The sequence below is a fragment of the Microtus ochrogaster genome, unplaced genomic scaffold (genome assembly GCF_000317375.1).
Source record: "Microtus ochrogaster isolate Prairie Vole_2 unplaced genomic scaffold, MicOch1.0 UNK147, whole genome shotgun sequence".
Taxonomy (NCBI): domain Eukaryota; kingdom Metazoa; phylum Chordata; class Mammalia; order Rodentia; family Cricetidae; genus Microtus; species Microtus ochrogaster.
The window spans coordinates 351,397-361,293 of record NW_004949245.1 but is presented as its reverse complement, the minus strand read 5'-3'; the positions used below and the strand labels follow the sequence as shown (position 1 = coordinate 361,293).

At 39.7% G+C, this 9,897-nt stretch overlaps 1 pseudogene; it reads right to left on the bottom strand.

The window, feature by feature from the left end:
* Positions 1–5,748: 5,748 nt before the first annotated feature.
* LOC101995842 lies at positions 5,749–6,359 on the bottom strand (annotated as a pseudogene).
* Between the last annotated feature and the right edge of the window lie 3,538 nt (positions 6,360–9,897).

Here is a 9,897-nt window from a genome sequence, read left to right as displayed (position 1 = left end):
AGACCAGCCTGGTCTACAGAGCTAGTTCCAGGACAGGCTCCAAAGCCACAGAGAAACCGTGTCTCGAAAAACAAAACAAAAAACAAAAAAATAACCATACCTCTTTCCTTTGTGCCAATTTTTGATCAAGGTAAACCTATGTTTCTGAACCAAGGATTTGGAGCATCACTTCCGATCGACTCGTGCATGGCTTCTCACCTTTCTCACCTTTAAAAATTTTAGTGTATGTCTGTGTTAATATACAACTACATGTAAATGTGCAAATGCATGTACACAAGCACATGTCTGTCCCACTCTATGTACACTTTTCTCTTTCCTCTTTCTAAAATTTGCTCGTGTTGTTGAGACAGCACTTCGTAGCTTGGGTAGCCTTGAACTGCCCCTCCTGGGCTAGTTGAGAAGGCTCAGCAGATATGGCACGTACTCTTCTTCTTCAACTTTTGATTCTTTTGCCTTCACTTTCCTAGTAGAGGACTACAGGCACTGCCACCATGCCTGCTCAGTATGCTTTCTATTTAGTGGGCTTTTTCACCTCAAAGGGTATATTTATTTATTTTATTTTATTTGTTTTTCAAGACTGTTTCTCTGGGTAGCCCTGACTGTCATGGAACTTGCTTTGTAGACCAGGCTGGTCTCAAACTCACAAATATCCACCTGCCTCTGCCTCCCAAGTGCTGGGATTAGAGCTGTGCACCACCTCCTACCTAAAGATCTTCTTATTCTTTGAAAATTATATACGTTCATACAGTGTGTATTGATCATTTTCATTCACTACTACCTCCTCCAACTTCCTGGTGCCCTCCACCCCAGCTCCTCCCAGATTTATGACCAGTTTGTGTTATCTGTATGAGGGTGGGGTTTCAGATGACTAACAACAGGGATGCTCAGACTCAGCCTTTCAAACCCCTTTCTCCACATCCATTGGTTCTCATGTTCTTTCTGCTCCTTCTTCCACAAATTTCCTTGTGCCTTGCACAGTTGGGGTTGGTGTAGATGGCCTAGCCGCTCAATTATTTATACTTGATATTTTGATCAATCTCTGTGTTAACCATTGCTTTCTGCAAAAAGAGGCTTTTCTGAGAACAGCTGACATGAACCTGTGATTGCCTCTGAAAGTCCACACACTAGGAGGACTTGGCACTTTGACAAATGATCAATGGTGTATACTCATCAACATGGTATCATTAAAAATGGTTGTGCTGCTCCAAAAGTCCGCTGTGCCCTGATTATCCCTATTTCCACCCCAAGGTCCAGTGGCCATTTATTTATTCTCTGCCATAGTTTTGCCTCTTCCAGAATACCATATAGTTGGAAACATGTACCTATTTTCATTTTTTCCCCTGTTCATACTAACTTTTTCTTTAAATACATTTTTTGAGACAAGGTCTGTAGCTCAAACTGGTCTACTACTCCTTATACTACTGAGGATTACTTTGAATGCTCCTGCTTCTACTTCTTGAGTGCTAGGATTATAGGAATGTGCCCTCTTGCCTCTTGAAGTATTTCCAAAAATATTATTTATTTATTTATTGGTATATGCATGAGAGTCTGTGTGAGTATAAATGTACTACATGCAGAAAGGAGCCTGTGGAAATCAGAAAAGAGCAGCAGATACTATGGAACTTGTCTTACTTAGGGTTTCTGTTGCTGTGAAGGGACACCATGGCATGTGTCTTGGTGGCATGGCATGACAACTCTTACATAGGAAAGCATTTAATTGGGTAGCTTACAGCTTCAGAGGTGTAGTCCATTATCATCATGGTGGGATATGGCAGTGTGCAGGCAGACATGGTGCTGAAGAAGGAGCTGAGTGGAGAAGGTGGTGTAACCTGATCTTGTAGGCAACAGGAAGTAGTCTGAGACATTGGGCATGGCTTGAGCATATATAAACCTCAGAGTCCACTCCCACCAGTGGCATACTTCTTCGAAGAAGGTCATACCTACTTCTACAAAGCCACACCTTCTAGCAGTGCCACTCCCTATGAGCTTATAGGGGCCAACTACATTCAAACCACCACGGAACTGCAGTTGTAAGTAGTTGTGAACCACCCACCAAACTGGGGTCTTCTGCAGCAGCAATAAGTGATGAGCCATCTCTCCAGTTCCATGTCATCTCAGTTTTTAAGAACATAACACAAAAAGTCTTAAAACACAAAGAGAATGGAGATTGTCAACTGTGAGAATTATTCAAAGTGACTTTATTGGTCGCCTCATTTGTCTACCCCAAATATTAGTACCACGAAGCTTTTCCTTTGACTAGTAGGAGTCCCTAGAAAACTCTTCGGTAATGTTCTTCCAAAGAACATAATTAAGGTGTCAAGAATTTGGGTTCTCCCATTTTTTGATAGAGAATCCATTCTTCAGGTACTGTGTTGCTCTCAATGGTTCTCTGTATGGCGGGATGAGGCTGAGTACCTAAGAGACTATCAAACAGATTCTGACAATCTCATTTTGGTTTCTTTCTTACTCTATGCTACCTAAGGTATTTATTGCTATAGATTTTATGACTTTGGGCTCTGATACAGCAATGGCTGATTCTTGGATGTTTCTATTGCATCTTCAGGATTTTGTTTTCTCTGGTTTGCTAGAAAACTACTACTACTAAAATTTTCTGTTCATTTGTTTTTAATTTTAAATTAAATTTATTAATTTTATATTCTTATGTGTGAATATTTTGCCTGCATGTACATTTTTTTCACCCCTTTCATGCCTGGTATCTATGAAAGTCAGAAGAAGACACTGGATCCTTTGCAACTAGATGATTATGAACCATCCTGTGGGTACTGGCAATCAAACCCAGGTATTTAATAAAAGCATTAACTATTTTTAACCACTGAGAGATCTCTTTAGTGCTTGGGGTATTTCTTTGTTTTATGTTTATTTTTTATTTTTTGGGTTTTTCGAGACAGGGTTTTTCTGCAGCTTTGTAGCCTTTCTTGTAAACCAAGCTGGCCTTGAACTCACAGAGATCCACCTGCCTCTGCCTCTCAAGTGCTGGTATTAAAAGCATGCACCACCACTGCCCACCCCTATTTTTATTTTTGACAGGGTTTTAGGTTGTGCATGTTGGCCTCATGACTTTGAATCTCTGATTTTCCTTCTTTTTCCTTCTACTTGTTGAGAGTACAGTTAATTTATTTATTGCAACTCTACCTGGTTTATGCCATGTTGGGGATCGAACCCAGGGCTTCATGCGTGCTAGCAAGTACTGTACTAACTTAGCTATATTTCCAGACCCAATTACTAGTTAATTGGCTTTCCAGTTCCCAAAATTTCATCTTCATTTTTTTACAAAATCTCTTTAGTATTGACAAAATTAGGTTTTGAGAGGAAGAGGGTGTGTGTATTGTGATGAATTTCCTTGTCTTATTCTATGTTAAGAATTTCTTCTGGCCCCACCTTCCATCGATATTTCTGAAGAATTCTTGGAAATTTGAAAGGGAGATAGATTTGTATTCCAGGGGTTGAAGTAATGGCTTGGTGGTTAAGAGCATTGCCTGCTTTTCTAAAGGTCCTGAATTCAATTTCCAGCAACCACATGGTGGCTTACAAATGTCTGTAATGAGATCTGGTGCCCTCTGAGAAAGAGACCTGGTCAGTCATCTTCATCAATTTAGACCATTAAACCCAATATGGACAAGTTCAACAGAACCACCATATATGGGCTGCCCATGCATGCTTCAGCATTGCCAGGGTATACATTTCATTTCATTTTCATGTCAGTGATCTGACAACAATGTTACTATGAATGCTCCAATCTACAGTTTCTTCACCTGTGGAATGGAGATTTGAAGAGGTACTAGCTACACACAAATGCTTCAGGATTAGCTGAGGTGTAGGGGTTATTGGCAATATTGCTGTGAAGAGACACTATGACCAAGACATTTTACAAAAGAAGCATTTATTGGGGAGTTGATTACAGTCTCAGAGTGTGAATCTTTGGTCATCATGGTAGAAAGCATGGCATGGTTCTGGAGCAGTAGCTGAATGCTTACATGATCTTTCAGACAGACAGACAGACAGACAGACAGACACACACACACACACACACACACACACACACAGAGACAGAGAGACACAGAGAACACCTGATTTAGGTTTTCAAACAAGTCCACCCCCCAGTGACACACCTTCTCCAACAAGACCACCTTTATTAATCCTTCCTAAACAGTTCACCAACTGAGAACCAAACTTTCATCTACATGAGCCTATATTCTCATTTAAACCACCACAATTGCCTACTGTAGGAAGCATTTTTAGAGGAATAATGTCTGTCCTATCAATGCATAACAAAACACTTGAGAATCTCCTATGCATATTCAGATCATTTTGATTATCATTTGTTAAATCTAGACAACGGTTTTATTATTGCCTTGCTTTTTAAATTATGTCTGATTATGATTTTTTAATAAAAGTTATTTTATGGTAATGAACTCAAGTTAAATCATCACAAAGCAAGATTAATGTAGGAACTTAAACATTTGCTCAGTCCCAAATTCTATGGATCGATGTGAACTTAGATATAGTCACAATGATGATTCAGAAACTATGAAGCTTGTGGCTTCACATTTTATCACTAAAAATTATGTCTCTAGTGACTTATCCATCAAAAAGAAAGAAAGAAAGAAAGAAAGAAAAAGAAAAAGAAAAGAAAGGAAGAAGGAAAAAGAAAATTACCGTAGCACAGTTGAAACTGGAGAAATAATTAGGTTTATATACTGCTTCACAATGCATGTGTCCTTTTGCTTGCATTCTGTCATTCTCTGTCATCTAATAGTATCTTTCCTTGGCTTTTCTAACCATTGTACTATGACCATTCTTACAGCTATCTGAATATATACTTCAAGACTAGGTCCTGCACATTAGGGAGAACATGGAGCTTTTTCTTTCTGAGTTAGATCGAAATCATAGTATAATATTATATATTTTAAGTCCATCCTTTTTTTTTATTCTGCAAACTTCATGATTTTGTTTTTCTTTACAGCTGGATAATATTCCATTTTGTATTTGTACCACATTTTCACTATCCATTTATCTGTTGATAGGCATCTATATTGGTTCTACTGCTTTGCTATGGTTAAAAACAAGAGAGAGAGAGAGAGAGAGAGAGAGCAATAAGCATGGCTATGGAGATATCTCTATGGTAGGATATAGAGTTCTCTGGGTGTCTGCCCTGGAATGAAATACCTGGGTCATATTGGTAATGCTAGTTGTATTTTTTTTTGAGAAAACTCCAAACTGATGTCCATAATGGCTATATTAATTTGTATTCCTACTAGCAATGGATTAAGGGTACTTTTTTTTCCCCCCACATCCTTTCTAACCTTCAATGTCAGACTTTTTTGTTGTTGTTGTTGTTTTTTTTTTGGTTTTGTTTTGTTTTGTTTTTTGAGACAGGGTTTCTCTGTGGTTTTGGAGCCTGTCCTGGAACTAGCTCTTGTAGACCAGGCTGGTCTCAAACTCACAGAGATCCGCCTGCCTCTGCCTCCCGAGTGCTGGGATTAAAGGCGTGCGCCACCACCGCCCGGCTCAATGTCAGACTTTTTAAAAAACTTTTTTTTTTATTATTGTTATTTTGTTTTTCAAGACAGGGTTTCTCTATCTAGTTCTGGCTCTCCTGGAACTCGTTCTGTAGACCAGGCCTCAAACTCAGAAATCTGCCTGCCCCTGGGATTAAAGGCAAGGTCTACCAGAGCTTGGTTTTTCAAACCTGTTATATGTATGTACAGAAACCTTAGCAGAGTACATTTAACCCAGTTTAGTGGTGAGTTCTTCGACCTTTTCCTTTTCCAAGTTGGCAATGTGAGTCACAGATTTCGGAACCAGTATATTGCCTTCCCAGTGATGGCAATTCTTATTGTATCTCTCGTTGTAACTGGGCCTGTTAGCTTCCGCCAGCTTAGCCAGAGTACCCTTGTCTTTCCCCGTGTGAAGGCAATAGTGGTGCATACCTTCCTGTGGACCAGCTGTTCTAGACTGGCTTTTTGCTTGAGGATGCAGTACAGGACCCCCATCTTGCAACACAGGGCAGGCAGGAAGACCTTCAGCACAACGGGATCTACATCGCGGGCAATCACCACCAGCTGAGCCTTCTTGTTCTCTACAGAGGTGGTGCCTGTATTGACCCATGCTCGAAAGCTAGGTGGTCTCTTAGTTGGGACATCCCTTTTGCCAGCAGCTTTCTTCTCAGCAAGGGCTGAAGTCTGTTGCTTCTCCTGCTTTGTCTCTGGCCTGTGCTTAAGCAGCTAGATAGCTGTTTCTGGTCCAGGGCCAGGGAGAACTGCTTAACAGCAGGCAGTGCTTTGAGCAGCTTATAGAGGATGGCCCTTTGTCACTGCAGCCTGATGTAGTGGGGCCATTTGACGAAGTGTGGGAGATCTCTTTTGGGCTGGATGTCCTGTTGCAATGCCGAAATTCTTTTCTCAAAGGATTCAACACCTTTTTGGCCTCCTGTTTCTTCACAATGGTGGGGATGGGGTGAGGGTGGGGAGGGATAGGGCAATGGTTTTTCTCTTGACATTCTTTCCTTTGGGCATCTTGCTCAGCTGGAGAAGAGAGCTTATGCCAGATTTTTTGATGATCACGTTAATGATTGGGATGAGGTGGTATCTCAGAGTAGTTTTGATTTGCTTTTCATTGATGACTAGGGATGCTGAACATGTTTTAAAATGTTATTGGATATTTGTGTTTCTTCTTTTGGGAACTGCCTGTTCATTTCTTCAGCTTATTGGTTGATTGACAGTTTAATTTTCTTGGTATTTATTTAATTCCCACTGTTCTTTGTAAATTCTGAATATTAGCTGCCTGTCTAAAGTATAAATTGTGACAACTTTCCCCCACTTTGTGGCTCGCTCTCTCTCTCTCTCTCTCTCTCTCTCTCTCTCTCTCTCTCTCTCTCTCGCGCGCGCGCGCGTGCGCGCTGTGCAGTAACTTTTTATTTTCATGTTGTCATGTTGACTCTTGGGGCTAGTTCCTGCCATGTTGGAGACCTGTTCAGAAAGTTTAGTTTACTGAGTAAGTTTACTGGTGCATCCTGTAATAGTTGAGTTCAGAGCCATCCTGGGCTGCATAGTAAGAAACTGCTAACAATTACAGCTGTATTAGTTAATTTTCTGCTGCCGTGGCAAAACATCATGACTCAAGCAATTTACAGAAGGAAGAGTTTATTTAGGGTCAAGATTCCAGAGTGATAGGAGTCTGTTAGGTCAGAGAAGCATGGCTGCTGGAGCGGTGAGCTGAGAGTTCACATCTTGAATGGTAAGCAGGAAGCTAAGAGAGTGAACTGGAAATAGGATGAGGCCTTGAACTCGCAAAGCCCGCCCCCATTGATGCACTTCCTCCAGCAAGACTGCACTTCCTAAACCTCCCCAAACAATGCCACCAAATGGGGACCAAGTGTTCAAATGCCTGAGCCTGGGGAGGGGGGAGGGGAGGGTATTCTCATTCAAATCACTACAATGAGAAACCAAAACAAGCAAAAGAAGTATGTACCATATAAAATTCCATGTTTTGGATTTGAACAATTGATCCCTATTGTATAAGCTGATTTGTCTTTTATGTATAAGTCAGAAGATATCACTAAAGGCCCTTTGGTTTCCATACCAGTACATTACTTGCTTGTTTTTGAAGAATATGCTGTACTAATGTCATACATTTTGCACAGGTAAAGCCTAGTTGTCTAGTTTTCGGTGATAGTAACATTCTTTGGGATTCAGATGTAGTAATCTTATCTTTTCATTATAAAAAATCCCACCAACATCTTGTTAGAATTTTTTAAATAATCTGTTAATGAATGCTTTGGGTTAAATTGCAGCCTTCCAAAAATATATGTTGAGATTCTAAATCCTGATTTCTAAGAACACAATCTTACTTGAAAGTTAAGTCTTAATCCATACAATGAAGTTCAATTGAGGTCAGTCAGGCAGACCTAAACGCAGTATGACTTCATCTGTACAACAGGAAAATTGTCTCATGTGAGTTTAGAGACACACAGGGAGAGCACCAGCAGATGAGAGGAGAGAATGTTGGAATGATTCAACAGAAATACCAATCATGGATAGATTGATGGTCCAGCCAGAAGAGAGAAAAATACAAAGAAGGATTCCACTGAGAGTTGCAGAAGAAACATAGCCCTGTGACACTTGCTTCTGGACTTGTCAGAAAATAGACTTCTGGTATTTTAAGCGATCCAAATTTGAGATAGTTTGTAATATTAGTACCAGTAAACGAAAAGCCCATTGCCTGCATGGGTTATCTTTTTGAAGGCTCAGAGTTGGTGGTTTCTGAATCATATTTATTTCTCCACATTTACCAGCTGGAATTCTTTGAACAGAAGAACTTTTTCTTTTTCACTAAGGCTATTTGCCTTACATTGAGATTTATTTACCTAGAAAGTCATAATACATGCTGACCTTCCTTCTACTTCTTTTTCATTATCTAATTTCAGAGTAATGAGTTGGTGCTCTTCATTGATGACCAATGAGTTTATTTAATTCCCAACTTCCATTTTTTCCCACTTTTGAATATATTATGGGTTTATGAAGAGAACTTATTTAAAGAAAATGTCCTTAATAAATTGTTCTGGGCCTCTGGGCTTCTCCCATTTGTAAATGAAATGTAGGATTGGTATCTCACCCATGAGTAAAATGTTCACCAAGAAAAATGACCTTGTTAGGATGTCTAAGAAAATGTCTTTTGGAGCCCCAGTGGAAGTCTATTGATGTTGCAATAGAGTCAAAGTTGAATCTAGTTCAGATAATTCTTTGAATGCTAGTATAATAATGGGTAAATTTTTATTACTATTTGTTTTCTAACTTGATAAATCTTTTATCGTCTTAGAACTGTGACCATCCTCTTGGAAAGAATTAAATTCATATTTGCTCTCAGGATTTCTTCCTATCTCAAAAATCGTTATTGGACTATGATTATAAGACCCATTTTTCTGGTGCAGATAAGAGCAGGTGCCTAAGAACAAGGAATGGGAGGTCTGTGATCACTGTGATGTTGACCTCAAAAGCCAAACCTTGAGCCGGAGACCTATTGCAGGGAAGGGTCAGGTAACTTGAAACTGGAAATGCCTAGGAAAATCAAGTTGCACAGGCTTGTTTTGTTCTGTCTCCCTGCGAAATTTCAGCTCTTTCAGTGCAATGCTGAGTATACCCTATTGCATTCCTCAAACACCCTGCATAATGCTTTTAGAGAATATGCGCTCAATAAATAAATGACTTCAATTAGAATCCAGACAATTAAAGTTTCTCAGAAGACCAGTATACTTTAGACAAATTTAGAGCAATGAACACCATTATGCAAGAAGATGGAATGGATCCAATTACCATAAAAAGGATATATTGTTTGTATACAAAATAATGTGCAAGTCTACTGATAAAGATATCCATAATATAAAACAGGTTATGTTATAATATAATATGTCATTGTATTAAGAAAAATAGTGGATAATTTACCATATGAGTTATAGAATGTTAAAAGACTATAATATATGTGATGGGTTTTATTAGAATGCAATTAAGGAAAAAGAAACAAAATATTTCAACATAGGGAATTTGCATGGAAATGTGCTTACAAGGCTAGAGCACAAGGAAAAGAAGGGACAGCTGAGGTGTCAAGGGGGGACATTCCCTGTGGAGAGTAGCTCTCTGGCTTCAGAATGAGAAGCAAAAGATTTGGTTAGAGCTTCAGAGGAGGGCAGGTCTCTGGCAGGGAGGTAGTACTGTCTGGTTTTGCTGTCCTTGCCAAAGGGGTGCTACAGGAATGGTTAGGAAGTGCTGAAAAGCTGGAGGCTGAGGGTAAAACCAACTGTAGACCTGAGCTTAGGGCCACTGCTATCTTGAGGCTGACAAGAACAGCAGCAAGAGATAGAAAAGGATAGGAGGCAGAATA